At 42.5% G+C, this 16,754-nt stretch overlaps 1 protein-coding gene across 1 annotated transcript in view; it reads right to left on the bottom strand.

The window, feature by feature from the left end:
* Positions 1 to 16,754, bottom strand: part of LOC144824265 (contactin-associated protein-like 5) — a 1,259,345-nt gene that overhangs the window by 904,779 nt on the left and 337,812 nt on the right. The window lies entirely within an intron of this gene.

Raw genomic sequence — 16,754 nt, 5'->3', positions numbered from 1 at the left:
AACTGCATGAACAATTTTTTCTTTCTTGCTGAATTTCTGTTCAGCTTCTGTGTACAAGTGTGATTTGAATGCAATTGGTACCTTTTCTCCCTCATTAGAGGTCAGGTATGTGAATCCGCATCTCCCTGGGATGACTCGAATCACAAGATTGCGTGTGTTATCACGTGTTTCTAATTTTGTTTTAATTAGCATGTCTGTTTGTAGGGATCTCAAAATTTCTGTGTGTATTTGAGTCCAATTGGATCTTTTAAAATCTGGTTTTATCAGATCATAAAGGGGTTTGACCCTTTCTGCGTAATTTGCAATGTATGTTCTTCAGAAATTTAAGAAGCCTAGAATCGACTGTAGGTTTTTTAGTGTTCTAGGTGCTTGGATTACGGCACATTTCTCTAGGAAATTGTCAGCCAGGCTTTTGCCTTCACTTGATAATTCATATCCTAAGAACAGGACTGTCAGATGGGCAATTCTGGATTTTTTAAAGTAGAATTTGTAACCCTCTGCAGCGAACCCAAGTATTATGGTGTTCACTCTTTTCAAGTGAGTCTCCAAGTCATCATCTGTTAAGTAAATGTCATCGACATAAGATAATGCTTCATCATCATATATTTGTAGTCATTCTGTTACTCTCGCTGAGAATACTCCCGGGCTGTTCTTGTACCCCTGGGCTAACCGACAGAATTGTTTTTGAGTGCCATTTATTGAGAATGCAGTTAAATATCTGCTCTCTGGTGCTATGTTTTGACAAAAGAATCCATTAGAGATGTCTAATGTTGTTTTGTATTTTTTGCGCACTATGTTATTCATTAGTGCAGCACTATGTGAGTTTTGCACTGCAAAAGTTTTGCAACATGTGTTAAGGTGTCGGTAATCCAAAACTAGACAATATGAATTGTCTGGTTTGGAGACCGGAAACAAAGGGTTGTTCATTTGTGAGGTGCAAGTTTCAATCACCCCCTGGTATTCTAGCTGATCTAGTATTTCATTTACCTGTTTTTTAGCTTCTTGCTTAATTGGGTACTGCCTTTGTGCAGTAGGTTGTGATTTTAACTGGATTTTGTGAGGAGGAGAGTCCTCATCCCATCCCACGTGATTTTTATATAAAGCAGGAGCTAGAGCTACTGCCCACTTTCTGGCAAGTGTGTATTTTTTATGAATTGGGATATGATTTGAGAAGGCAGGCATAATTACTTCTTCGCCATGAGGGCACTCCCTGACAAACTCTGGTGGCCAGTCTTTTTCAGCTAGAAGGATATCATAGCCCTTGGAGAGATTATCCCAAAATAGTCCCCTTATTTTCCTAGTCTTATCTCCCTCTATACGCAATGTTATTTCGTATATTTTGTGAGGTTTGCTAACTCTGGTGTCCGCAGTTTCCACTTGAAGATATTCATTCGTGTCCACTGTCTCCAGATGATTCATAAGGACTTTGCGAGCTATGCTCACTTCTGCTGCGCTGTCTAGCATTGTCTGAGCCCATTCTCCGTTTTTCAGTTGTGTCCTCAGTATTCTCGGCATTGTTAACTACCTTGATACTGACTACCTTCTTTTTTGGAAATTGTAATTTCTTTTTTAGCTGAGCAGGTTCCTTGTCTTTGGACTTGGTGTGCTCTTCTCTTTGTTCTGATCGTCCTCTTCTTTCCGATTTCTGCGAGGAAGTCTGAAAAGATTGAGAGGGACGTGTATCAATGTCTTGATATCTATCAGGCTTTTTAATATTATCCTTATTTCTAAGGTTATATCTTTTCCCAGAGGGGTCACTCTGAGGTGACCTGTGTCTTTGGTTCGGAGATTTTTCTCTTCGCCTAGGAGACCTTCCTCGGGACTGGAATTTCTTTTCTTTAGGATTGGATTGTTTGTTTCCATCCCAGTTCTTTTTTGGTGATGTAGAATTATTATTAAAAAATATTTTTTCAGGACTTTCAATTAGTTGCGGTTTTACTGGTATTCCACCTAAACTATCTCTACCTAGTTCCTCATAGGATTTTTCTATGATTCTGGCAATTTCAGCTGGTTGGTCTGCTATATCTGTCTCTTTTAACCTCTGGCGGATCGCCACGTTTGCTGCTTCTCCTTTTATGTTGGCTAATAGTATAGCCGAGACCTGCTTGAAGTCTTTTAGTAATTTCATACCAAGAGTTAAAGCGGGTTCAGGACCATATTCATCTTGAATTTGTTTTAGCACATCTGGTATTACCGAAATGGATGGAACACCGGGCGTTTTTGTGTAGATGGAAGCAAAGACTGTACCCCAAGTGTCACAGTCCTCAATGTGTGGTGCGATTCCCATTGGAAGACAGATAGTCAGAATCCTGTGCTTTTCTAGCGGGGTGGTGTCTGGAAACACCGCCTCTATTTGGGTGATTTTCTGCGCTAGCCAGAATGGTATTTGTTCCCGTTTAGCCGGTACTTTACCTAGGCAGGACTGGATGTTGTGTGGTGTAATTTTATTTGTGTTCCCCTGGTGAGGGGTCAGCTGTGGGAGTTTAATCGCTGGCTGAATTGTTGAAGTCCGCATCACATATTGGACTAATTGTCTGTGTATTTTTATTAGTTGTTTTAGCTGTGTTAAAAGGTTTGGTGCAGATATCCCATCGATGTCTGGATGTGGTGTGTATCCGGCTAGGACCGGCCACGTTGCTCCTGGTCTACCTAAAGGACCGAGCCTGGTGATGTGATTATTATGTTTTAGGGCGCCATCAAATAAGAGCAAATGCTCTTGAAATTTGAGTGGTACTTCCACCTCCTCGAAAGGAGTGTACGTTTCAGGAGGTTCCTCTATTTTGTAATAGTGGAAGTACTTTGTTACAGCATTTGCTGCTGGAAAATGTATCCATGAATAGTATACCTCTGTCTGCCGATATTCGTGTGCCTCAATTACGGATATGACTGTGCCACCTCTAGGTGTCAGTCCATTTTCTATAAGTTTTAGAGTTATAGATCTCCTTTTGATGACCGGGATGAGTATTATATCCTCGTCTGCTGCCTGCATGGTAGCATCAGCTGCTGCGAGTTCAGTTGCTAATCTAACTGCCTCTCTTTCATCCTCATTGTCTGACATTTTACTGTCCAAAAGGTTTTTTCTTTTGTTTGCAGATCAGGTTTCTTATGGAAACAAAGATTAGATGGACAATATTTTGGAACCGTGTATCCTTCAACGTTGACTTGTACCAAGAACCATACATAGGAGTTCCCTCCTGCGAGGTCTGGCGGATATAACCTTTCACCCACTCCAGACGTCTTTGGAGTATTTGGGAAAAGGGGTCTGAATGAGAAAGCACGACTGAGTTACCCTAAATGTCTTACGTTAGTTTTATCGCCCTTTCCAAACGCGTTGGGCGCCATGTAGTGTAGTTCCTATCATCCCAATAGGCTCTGCGCATTGGAATAATACCTACAGCAGTAAAGGCCTAGACCAGACGTTAACTAGGTCTACTACTGTCGATACTAGACTTTTGGGTTTGCCAGCTTAGCTCAGAGTTCACTAGAAACTTTCTCGAATGTTCAAGGAGGACTTAACTTCCCTGATTAGACAAGAAGGGATTTAGTTTCTGACAACCATAGAACATGACAACTTTGCTCTCCCCTAATCAAGAGTATATCTCGAGAGTCGTGTGAACAAAAGGCAATTTATTTTACTCAGTCAGTACGTGCATTCTTAGTCTCATCAGATTGTAGAGAAAAGGAAGAGACGGGCGTGTTCAATAAAAATGTGTTATTTATTGATCAGTCTCTTTTCTCATACAAGAGAAATGGATCGATATTATTGCAATACTTATAGTTAAGTAAAGTGCATACATTAAAAGCAATAGTATAAAATAATACTGTAAAAACATTGATATGGTTTCTAAGCCATAAGATGTTTAAAATGAATAAAATATATTACATACACATATACATTTGACTAAACGTACTCAACTGGTGTTTCTAAATACGCCTACCCCGTGTACCTGACCTAAGTCTAATACGTGGGCGGGAATAGAAAGTTACAGTTTAAGTTAAGTTTGTTTTTGCCAAGTGAATAACTAAAGAATTCTCTGTGAGGGGTTATTCAGTTCTGTACCTGGAATCTAGGTTGAATGAGGGATGGTATCTCTCGTCTCTGGTCTCGATATTCCAGGCTGCCTGCGAGGGCTACCCAGAAACGCCGGTGCTGGATTTCTCGGCAGGAGAAAGCAGCTTCTCTCAGCGCGTCAGAAAGGCGGGGCTGCGCCAGCGGGGTCTGCTCTGCTCTTCGCTTCGGCAAGTATGGCTGCTCCGTCTCGTCACCACGCGTGTGTTTGCATAGGGCAATATCGGTAATATTTATACCTTTAAGGTGCCGAGATTGACGTAAGGATGGACATAGATACGTCAATAAGGATGTCATACGACTTGCTCGTTAGCACATTCTTTTACTGAAGTTCTCGGTGAAATCAAAACAATGGCCGCAGGGTTTTGCCCAGGTTGTCATAGGTTTGATTTGTTATGAGAACTCCGTATGCCTTATCAGGGGCTGGAGGAATATCGCTTGTCTAATTAGATCGCAAGCGTTATGACCTAATCAGATAACACGTTCCTGTGCCGTAGTGTGACTGCGTCAGATAACGGTATCTGCATCATGGGGGTTTTCTGCCTCATGGGCTGACTACTTAGTTAACTTGTTAGTTTGCTTAACCAGAATAGGGTCAGGAATAGGGGGATCGATTCAGAACCTATAGGAATACATCACAGTTTACTAATGGATTGTTACTCTTACTTACTCTGTCCAGCAACCTAGGAAATGTAATCATGTACAACTTGATATGATGACCCTTAAGGCCGTCAATTAGTCATGAGAACTCCTCTCCCCTTGTACTTGTGTCAATGTCTCACTTGCCCTCTTCCCAGTGGCAGCAAACTTCTAATCCCATTGTCATCCTCTACTCTTGTCCTGTAGTACTTGTGGTGTGCATACAGGCTGAGTCATTCAATGTTCTCTAATATGATCCTGGGTCCTTACCTCGGAGTATGTTCTAGATTTCCATCTGGGAAAATAATTCATATTAGATGGTATAGGAAGTCCAGATGCTTGACTCCCTGGCCTATTCTGAAAAGTTATGGTTTGTCGGGTGGATATAAAGCTACTGTTTCTCAAGCATATAGATTCTTAGGTTGGAAGCAGTGCCCTCATTTCCTGACATCTCTATACTGGTACCCTTGGGGCAAGGGATTTTAGACACACACTCTCAGTGTGGTTTCTGATAGAATCACTATGACCATCAACAGCATTCCCTCTAAAGTAGTAAGAGGACTACAGTGTTTCGTGCAGAAAATATTTGGGGTAGTCTCTTCTAGTGGCTTCCCCCCACCTTAGGGCTGGGGTAAATGTAACCCTTAGCCATAGTCCCATTATCCTGCAGTGTAGTTCTATTTTCAACAGCATCACCTGCTGTGGGATTATCAGTCATCTGAGTCTGACTTGCAAAGTGTGTTTGTGGCATCTTACTCGCCATTCTTCGTGTATCAAGAGAGAGAGAGAGGACAAGAAAGCTAGTCCATATCCCCCGGTTTATATGTAGTTAATCAAAAAGAGACTAGCTCGAAATAAGTAAAGATAACAAAAATTAATTTAATTTTTAAGGACTCAAGTATGCTTTGTCACGGGTTAGTGGCACCTGGTAGGTGTGCTCATGAAGCCCTCACCCACCAACCTAGTTGGCGGCATGCTTCATCATCGGGCCCACCCAGTGACACCTAGCGTGTCCCGGGTGTGCTTCGACGCCTGATTACAGCGGAGCAGGTATGTCGCTGAGTGTGCGGTGAAGAGTGTTATGGAAAGTGAGTTTAAAACGGCTTGGACCTGTAGTGCCTCCTTCGCAGAACCGGTGAGTAATGGCCATAGTGGTGGAGGTTTTATACTGTTGTTGATTGTATGATTGTTATCACCTGCATAGTAGGGGAAAGGGTAGAGAGACTCAGATGTGCGAGGAGCAGTGGTGGGGCTTCGCGCATGAGTGGTACAATGCGCTAGCATTGCGCATGCGCGGAAAGGTGTTATCTCCACGCATGTGCGTCTCATTGAGCGTATGTGCGCTATATATTCGCGCATGCGCGATCACAATAATCTAATAAGTGCCGCATTCGCGCATATGTAGGGAGGTGGTGTCTAAGTATCTAATGAGTGCCGCCTTGGTACAAATCATGATATGTTCAGGCATTGGTGGCACACAGTCAGGGCCATAGGTTAAGGTGGAATTTGTAACAACAATATTTTGAGGTATGAGACCCTATGTCCAGGGGAACCATACAAGGGGTTTCTACAGGCCACCTCAAAACCACCGGTTCTGCGAAGGAGGCACTACAGGTCCACAGCAGGCTCTGGCCAACAATTCTGTGAGTATCATGATCGACCATCCTCATCACTGGTAAGCGTTTTCTCTCCCACAGGTTTCCCCTTAATCTAAGTGGCAAAACCCTTGTTTTTCACCCCACAGGGTCAACCCTTGCCACTTCTCAACCTTGAAGTAGCACATTTCTAAAACTAGCATAATAAAGAATTCTTGTGTTCTTCTTTTCTAGCACTATGCACTATTTATGTACTTACCGTGTTTTAGCCACTTCACCTTCGAAATCCAGTGCGAACCCCACAATAATGGTATCACCAATACCATTACACTATAGCCGCTTATAGCCAGCACCAACAACGCTATAAAGTCGGCAACCAGATGTATACATTGCTATACAGTCAAGTGACTCTATTTTTCTCCTTGTATGTTTTGTCCTTGTTTTTATATGTTATATGTACAGGTGTTTTGAGATGGGAATTCCCCACTCACACATAGAAAAACACTTTAGGGCGTGTATACACATAGTCTGAAATATACACCCACTAGTTTTAATCACACACACGTATTTTATCTGTCCTGAAGAAAGCCAGCATAGTCATAAGGCACTGGCTGCAACATGTTGACATATCCCAGGATGTGGGAGGTCGTAACCCGCCTCTAACATCCAACAGCCTTATTTTTAACCGCTGACGGTGACCCAGCTATTAAAGTATAATTTGCCTTCGGGCACTGGGATCCCCGCAAAGCCGTTTTAAACTCACTTTCCATAACACTCTTCACCGCACACTCAGCGACATACCTGCTCCGCTGTAATCAGGCGTCGAAGCACACCCGGGACACGCTAGGTGTCACTGGGTGGGCCCGATGATGAAGCATGCCACCAACTAGGTTGGTGGGTGAGGGCTTCATGAGCACACCTACCAGGTGCCACTTACCCGTGACAAAGCATACTTGAGTCCTTAAAAATTAAATTAATTTTTGTTATCTTTACTTATTTCGAGCTAGTCTCTTTTTGATTAACTACATCTTACTCGCTATAACAGTTTTATGACTTTTCCTTTTAAATATTTATGCTACTCTTGGGCCTGTCTCAGCACAGGCCAACGCTGACGTTGGTGCATAAGGCACTTTCTGGCTCCGGTGCTAAGTATCTGCAGCGCAGACTGGCCTTCTACCGTCCGGCCCGCTCCTTGCGGTCGGAATCTTTGTTCCTTGCCGTGGTGCCCCGTGTGAGGAAGGCTCGCATCGGGGGTCGTTCTTTCAGCTTTAAGGCCCCCCAGTTGTGGAACTCTTTGCCCCTTGATCTACGCAGCATTCCGAGCCTGCTCCTGTTCAGGAAAAACCTGAAGACCTGGCTTTTTAATCTTTAGGCTATTTTTCTTTTCACCTCACTTTTTGTTTTTTTTGTCTGTTCTCTGTTATGTTTTTTTAACTGCTGAGCCGCCCTCTGAAAGCGCCGGGACACTCTTGTTGAGTAGCCGTGCGCTATATAAATAAAATCATAACATAACATAACATAACATCATTTTACCCTTACACAGCATTGATTCCACCTCCTCATTGAGGTTTTCAATGTCATCAATAGTAAAATTCTCTGCCACATGACGAGCCACTTCCTTGGAGTTATTTACCACCCCTTGAGGGCTACCAGGACCTTTCTTTTTCCCATTATAGCAGTAAAGCAATGCAATTCTTAATTAGTTCAGTTTTACCTTTAATCTACACTTCCTGTCGGCCAGAGGAGTATGAGACCTGGGGAATTAGTGGGGTGGCTCTGCCTTGCCTCTTCCAGTTTAAGACGAGCTAAAATGAGCCCATCATGGCCTGGTCTTTGTCCGGGCACAAACCCGGATGCATATCGCGCTGCAGGAAGGACATTCGTGCTATGTGCTCGCAGACAGCCCCTCCTCCTGGCAACAGCAACAGGGCAGCATAGGAGATGTAGTCTCCCCGCTCGAAGGTGTCCTCACTAGCACAGGAGTCCTGTGCTCTGAGAAGAATAGTTGTACTATATGCACTCAGGCAGGACCTCACCCTGGCAAAACATCAGGGCAGCATGGGAGATGTAGTCTTCCTCCTCTAAGGTGTCCTCTCCAGCAAAGGCATCCCATGTTGTACTAAGTATAGTCATGCTGCATGCGCTCAGGCAGGCCCTTCTCCTGGCAACAGCAACAGTGCAGCGTTGAAGATGTCGTCTCTTCCCTTGATGGTGTCCTCTCCAGCTAAGGAGAACTTTAATCCTGGTTGTGGAGCATTGCATGGATCAGCATTGAAGATGCGACACTCAGCCGAGGTGATGCTTTGCTTCTTAGATGTGGAGAGGCTGCAGTGCAAGGTCCTGTTGCGTCGAGGAGCCCGTCTACGGTACTTGCGATGCAAAGTCTAGTGTTGGGGATGTGATGTGCAGTCGAGGTGATATGTCAGTTCTGAAGAATGGTTTCTTTCTAGAATTTTTTATACTAATTAGACATTCTAATGTGCCCTATAGTAAACAGATGCAACATGTTTTTAACATATTTTAAATTGGTTATTTGTAATTAATTGTGTATTTGTCTTGGATTGAAATTGTCTTAGTATGAAGCTGCCCAGTCCTCTATTGTATCCAGATGCAATACGACTTTAACCCATTTTTATCCCACTTTTACTGTGCCTTTTTCAGTCAACATGCATATTGTCTGTATTTTTACTATTATGCGTTGCTATTGTGTACGTTTATTTGTCTCTGAACCGAAAAAAGGTTGTTTGAGAATGATGAAGCTGCAATGCGAGTTTTGCAGTCTTTGTCGAGGTTGCATTTGATGAGAGAGGTGGGAAGCACCACCCAGTGGCAGGTCTGAAGGCAATTCATCAGCCACAAGATATGGGTTGCAGGGGAGATGCAAGTCTTTTGTGACATGTTCAATCCATGCTGCAGTGGCGATGGGTCGCTTCTGCTTGGGGATGCGCTGCTCAGCCAAGGAAATGTATCTGTCCTACTTTGAGATGCGCCATTCAGCAGAGAGGATGCATCAGTTCAACTGACAAGAACTTTACGTCCACTTCCAAGGGTCCAGGATTGGGGTGGCACTACTTGACAGTGTAGGCTCACAGATGGCAGAGTCCAGGTGCAGATGCAAGTAGGTTGGAAGCCAGTTATGTCCCTGGAGCTTCAGATCAGGAGGCCATCCAACTAGCCCTTGGAGTCACTCTGGGTTCAGATTCCAAAAGATGCAGATCCAGTCCTTCTCACCCAGGTAAGAGGGCAGAAGGCAGCACGTCAGCACAGTAAAGCAGCAGTCCAGCAGAGTTGCAGTCCTTCTTCCTGGCAGCATATCTACAGGTCCAGAAGAGTACTAAAGTGGTGGTGTCCGAGGTTCAGTACTTGTAAACAGTGGTGACTTTGAAGAGGGGGAAACTTCAAAGACATACATGTGAAGTGCACAGATGTCCTCCCTTCCTGCCCTGGCTCCAGACTCACTTTAGGGGGGCCTTCAATACTTTGCTTGTGGACAAGGAACATCTATTTAGGTGTAAGTGAGGCTGTGACCAGCTCCTCCCTCCTGTCTTGCCAGAGATGGTTAATTGAGACACACCTAAGCTACCATTGTGTGTGGCTGTGTAGGAGGAATACACAAAGTCCAACTACCAATGACCCCCATGTCTTGTGATCAGAGACAGTCTACAGGCACCAAATGGCTAAAACAAAAATGCCAATTTCCTAAACGTGCTAATTTCAGAATTGCAATTTAAAATCTAACTTCACAAAAAGTTTGGATTTTAAATTGTGGTTCCAGAGACCCCAGAATTGAAGGGTTTATTTCTTCTCAACTTGAAATTACACTTATAAAATGCAAAAAGGTCATATCAATGTTATCCTTTGGGATAGATATTAATTCCACTTGTGAAAAGAAAATTGAGAGTTTTTCACTACCTGGACATGTAAAACTTAAATGTCTATGTCCTGCGGTTGAAATACATTGCACTGTGCCCTCTGGTTGCCAGTGACTACTTAGGGATGCCTTATATGTTGAAAAGGGGAAGGATTGGGCCCAGCAAAGGGTTTATTTTCCAAAGTCTGTATGGCAGTGTAAACTGTACACACAGGCTCTGCAATTCTAGGCCTGAGACATGGTTAAAGGGCTACTTAAGTGGGTGGCACAAACAGTGCTGAAAGCCCACTAATAGCATTTAAATGACAGGCCCTGGGTAGTACCACTTTACTGAGGACTTACAGGTAAGTTAGATGTGCCAATTTTATGTAAGCTAATGTTACCCTGTTTAAAGGAGAGTGCATGAGCACCTTAGCCCTGGTTATCAGTAGTAAGGTACACAAAAATGCTCACAAAAATGAGAACAGCACAAAATGGAGGAGTAGGCCACCCTAAGGCTGACAGGTCAAACAGGATGACCACTTATACCCATCAGCAGAGTACCCTATACTAATGCAGTCTACTCTAACATTGGAGAACCTTCATTTGCATCTATACCAATGGTGTGTTTTAGTCCACTGAAAGACGCTGATGGAAGTGCCTATGCGACCAAGGCAGAGCCAATTTTAGGGTTGTGGCATCATGTTTTGTGAAGTGTGTTGAAGCCTAAGATAGCCATTTCCATGATTATTCCATTTTCTGGTGTTCACAGCAGAATTTGTCACTAGGTAGATTCATAATTCTGACTGCAGCAAGATAGCTAGATCTGTACATGCCCAGGCCCTAGGAAGGGGCAGCAAACAAATGCCAGTATTCTGGAGCAATTCTAGGGAATTGTATAGCATCTTACTTGTCAGAAGATGTCAGATAGCAATAGCAATTGTTTACTAAAGGGGAAAATCAAAGAAGGGACATTTTCTCAAGCTGGAGGGATCTAGTGACATGTGGACTATTTTAAGTGGAATGGTATGGTTTTTCTCTCCCTCAAAACCAGACCATGAAAGTACTAGAATATTTCATGTGTGCCCTGCATAGTGTGACTGGGGAAGGGGCATACAACTGCAATGACAATTGTTTTTTATAATGAAAAGGCAAAGGAAAATAGATGTCTTGTGCTGGAGTGGGCTTGTTTAGAAAGTGGTGTTTTGTGTGTGTCTGAAGGTTTTCAATTCCAGCCATCTCTATGCATTTTTATCTATCCATATTTGGGAATTCTAATTTCCTAAATAATTTTCTTCCATAATGTGGTCACTGATATTCTGTGATTGCCTGCATGGTTACTTTTCTTTTGGTGGCTTCCATGCAAGGCCTCTTTGAAATGTATGAGTCGATATTTCCTCAGTTTCATCCGCCTGAGCAATTTTGCAATATTGCTGACATACAATGCATCATTGAATGTCCTGCTTCCATACCCCAGCTACTCTTATTATTTTAGTTTTGTTAGCGCTTTGATAGTGTTTTTTCATTCCTCATTTTTGAGTCTTTTGCCATATTCTTTAGGATTTTGAATTTTATTGTCCTTGATTTAAAAGCTGCACCAGATTCTCCTCAGACTTGTCTTCGGATTGAAAGGTGCAGCTTTCAGCTTCTACATGCTGAGCTTCAGTGTAGGAGACTTTTACACCTACTTGATTTAAAAATTCCACAAGAACAGTCCACTTAGAATCAATGTTATGAACCACCTCAGATTTATGATAAGATGCACCCTAATTGGTTGTTGGGCAACATGCACAGCACTCTGGAGATGTGTATCATCTAGAGATAGATATCTAGAGGAGGGACCTCACTTTGAAAACACGGTGAAGGACATTTGTTTCCCATGTCTTCTATCTTTCTCTTTTTTTCAATCCTAATGCAAGAAAGACAGGCCAATATATAAAGAGACCTAGTGCCTCACTTAGACCTTGGTAGTTGACCCGACAGCCCAACAAGTCAGTGCAAGACAGCCAACCCTATTTAAAAATCCCCATTTGCCTGTTGCGGATCTCTAAGCCAACTGTGGAGTCACCAATGTAGGCTTACTGGGTGCCACTTTGTTTGTCCCACTCAGCATCAGTTTGTTATTTAAGATACACACTTCCAAAGCTGAAGACAAATACCAAATGGTTTTTGACATGCTGAGAGGAGTTTTCTGCCTGTGCATTGGCGATGAGATTGATTTTGAAGACAAGTGTGAAATTGAAGGCAATGCTGCCATATCTTTACCTCATTATAATCGGATCAATGGCATCTTAAGGTGTACAGCACACCTAAAATGAGTTTTAATCATTCCAAAACTTTGAAAATGTTGAAGTATAGGGATGATTTCAAATATGATTATTGCCGACTGACATGAATCTCTGATATGTTTGTAAAACCATCTATGTGAGACATTACACTGAAAGATCATCATTTCTTCTTCGCAAGGTCCTCTCTTATTTTACTGTGATATGGTTGAGCACTGGTTAGGTAGCACTGTTCCATCACTACAGACTCTCATAGAGTCTAATTGCCCTAATGTGGGTGTGAGGGGGGTGGGATGTGTGGGGGGGTACCAGCGGGGGGGGAGGGGATGAGCGGGGGGGGGCACAAAAAAAACAAAAAAGAGCAAGCTTGAATACATAAAATGTACATCAAGATCTGCAAGAAGAGACACTCAAGAAAACTTTATTCTACTGGGTAATCAGAATTTAAGGTTATACCTTAACTTGAAAAGAAGGAAGTATAATGGTATTGTTGGCTTGCCTACTAGAAACCTACAATGGGGAAGATAAAATTATGCTCCTGGAACATTGCAGGCCAGAACGATAGGGGCAAAAGAGGCAAACTTAAGGAAATAGTCCACCAAGAGTCTTGTGACGTGCTTTGCCTACAGGAAACTCACATTCCTGTAGGCGAGAAGCATTTGTTAAACATCCCTGGGTATAACATCCTCGCCCTAACGACTCAAACATCCAGGACACGGGGAGTTGCTATTTTAGCGAGAACTTTCCTGGGCAAATGTAAGCGCAGATTAGTTGATTCCCTTGGTAGATGGGTCATAGTCGAACTTGATATGGGCATTACCATCTGCTCATTGTATGGCTCAAATCAAGACGACCCTAAGATTATTCAAGATCTTGAATTAGAGCTGGCTTCTTGGGCAGGTACACTAGTTGTCTGTGGGGCTTTTAACAAAGTCCTGGGCCCTATGCAGGATAGTAAAGCACAGCTGACCTATGCTGGGCGTAAGCCAAAAGTCTTTGGGGCAATTAAGCAATTTATGAATAGCTATAATTTAATAGACATATGGAACTTAAAAAAGGGCAATGATCCGGGGTATACTTATTTTTCCTATCCCCATAAGAAATATGTTTGCATTGATTATATAATGACTCCCAAAGAAAATGCCACCTATGTTGAAATAGCCAAATCCCCAAAAACAATTTCGGACCACAATGCACTTACCCTAACGCTCACCATCACCAATTATTCGAGGGCTTATTCTCAATGGTCATTCGACAGGAAGTTACTGGTGAACAGGGAATATATAACATACATAACCCTTTGGGCACAAGAATTTTTTTATTACAACCAATATAGTGCTCCTAGATTGGTGGTCTGGTATTGTTTCAAAGCGGCTTTAAGGGGTGAGACTATTGCTTTTGTAGCTAAACGCAAAAAAGATCAGGACAGATTGAAACACCAACTCAATTCTGATTTAGCAAATCTAGAAGAACAACATGCCTCCCAGCTACATAGAGGAGAGGATGGAGATAGTATCCTGCGTAAAATATTAGTGCTTAACTTAACTTAAAACATAGCTTAATAGTGGCCTTACCCAAAAAGCAGCTGAACTTTATCAGACAAACCAAAACAATATTTATGAAAACGGGGAGAGGGTGGGTAAACAACTTGCCCTGCGTACACGCCAGAAACAGTCCTATAACATAATACAATCTATTGATTTTGAAGGGCAGAAACACACTACCCCTGTAGGTATCTCAGAATCCTTTCGATCCTATTATCAAAGGCTTTATCAAAATGAAGACCAGATCATGGCTTGCGACTTAAAATACTTTTTAATTGAATGGGTTGCTGATTCAGACCTAGCTCCAACTATTAATGAATCAACAAGGGAGGATCTAGAAAAAGAAATGTCAATCACCGAGCTCGAATTAGCTCTTTCAGAGTTGGCCAATGGAAAAGCTGCCGGCCCAGATAGGATCCCCTTAGATCTCTATAAAATCCTGGGAAAGCAAATCACACCATATTTATTGGACTTTTCCTTGGGGTACAATGGGGGGGCATTCCACCAGAATCTTGGAAACATACTAACATTGTCATCTTCCCTAAGAAGGGCAAACCCCCCGAATTGCCGTCCTCTGATCGGCCAATTTTGCTGATAAACTCCGATTCAAAGCTATACGCCAAGATTCTTGCTAACCGACTCCGCAGGATCGTCGAGCGTCTGATCTCCCCGTGGCAGTATGGTTTCATCCCTGGAAAGGGCACTACTGACCATACTCGAAGAGCTATTTCTCTTTTTGATATCATGGCTGCCACGGGGGGCCGGATGTCGATGATCCTGTTGGATGCCGAAAAGGCCTTTGACCGAGTCTCTTGGCAATTCTTATGGGGGGTTCTCGAACTAAACAACGTGGGACCAGGTTTTGCCAAATCCATCAAAGCATTATATGTTGACCCTAAGGCAAAAGTCACCGTAAGAGGCGCTTAATCGGAGTTTATCACCATTCAAAGAGGCACGAGGCAAGGTTGTCCGTGCTCGCCAATCCTTTTCGCCCTCTACATCAATCCTCTAATCACAAAATTGCTTATATCTAATGTAATAGTACCCGTTACAGCTGGCATATTTCAAACTAAAGTATTAGCCTATGCCGATGATGTGGCGGTATTAACACCAAACCCTGCGGAGGCAGTACAGGAGATCGAACAAATTACCCATACTTTTGGTCTCTACTCAGGGTACTCTCTGAATAGGGATAAGACAATGGTCTTATGTACCGAAAATATAATCTACGAAAGCCCATATAGAGTGAACCAAGCAATATATCTTGGGGTTTGTATATCTCCTAAGATCAATGAAATTAACCAACTTAATTATGATCCTCTGATTAAAACTATTAAAAAAGACTTAACCAGAGTAAACAACCTTCACCTATCAATCCTTGGTAGAGGTAACTACCTTAAAATAACAATTTTCCCGAAAATTTTATATTTATTTCGTGCTATCCCGTTGATGGCCGATGATAAGAGTATTAAAATCATTGATTCCTGTATGTCCAAATTTATGTGTAATTATGGGAAAATTAGGAGGGCAATGCCATATCTTTCATTGCCACAACACAGGGGCGGGTTAGCAATTCCAAATATAATGTTTTATCTTTGGGCAACCCTTCTTCAGCAAATGGCACCTTTATTCAACACCAAGCCTTTAATCGAAACCATATCAGACTGTAGCATACCCTCAATTTACGAATTGGCATTAGGAGACAAAGCTAGAGGGCTGCTCTTAAGGCAATTAGAACCATCTTATTTTAAGAAAATCAAATTTCAAATTATTACTGACGCATGGAATATTTGGAAACGCTAATCTAAACATCTATCAATACCCAAATACACTAAGTATAATCCTCTATGGCATAGCTCAATACTACCCGCTTATCTTAACGATAGGATCTCTAGAACCTGGGAGAACATAGGGATTGTAACAGTGCGTGACTTTCTTGGTCAGGGACTTAGATCAGGATTCATGGATCTACAAAAAAGATTTCTAATTCCCTCCACTGATTTTTTGAAATGTATACAAGTTTATACTAGCATCCGCCAACTCTCACCAAGAATCGGATTAGAACCGGTCCCTTTGCTCTAGCTTATAGCAAGGCAAGCCACTAGGATAGGGAACATATATGAACTATTGATGAGGAGTCAAGGTGATGATATGGAGCGTATTGAGAGCGTTTGGGCAATAAAATTAGATAACCCCAATGTCGACATCGACATGTCTCTGCTTCTGTCCTCTAAAATACTCCTAGCCTTTAATCTAAAGGCCCAACATTATAGAACAATATTTGACTTATACTACACGCCAGCAAAGGTATTCGCATGGGGCAAAAGAGTAAATGACGAATGCCCAAGATGTGGTTTGGGCCCAGCAAACCTAATACATATGTTTGCAGATTGCCCTAAACTTGACCTATGTAAAAAAAAGATTTCGGATTACTAGGAAGAAGTTTTTGGGCATAAATTGAGAGCATCGCTAACATTATATTTATTAGGCCATGATAACACCTTAGGCTATAGTAAGGAGGAAGAAACATCTGTTTTCCTGGGCATGGCGGTGCTTCGCATCATACTTGCGGCCAGATGGAAAGACTCAGACCCTTCCACTTTCCAACTATGGTTAACCCGATTGCTGCGGATTTATGGGCAAGAAAAAGCTATTTACGAAGCTAGAGGGAAAAAATCCAGAACACAAGGGGCCCTAATTTGGGCTCCAATTACTGCCTGGTATAATGATACAAGGAATATTTAATTACAACCGTTGATAGGATTATGAAGT

This window comes from Lissotriton helveticus, chromosome 3_1 (genome assembly GCF_964261635.1).
Source record: "Lissotriton helveticus chromosome 3_1, aLisHel1.1, whole genome shotgun sequence".
Lineage (NCBI taxonomy): Eukaryota > Metazoa > Chordata > Amphibia > Caudata > Salamandridae > Lissotriton > Lissotriton helveticus.
This window is presented reverse-complemented; position numbering and strand designations above follow the sequence as displayed.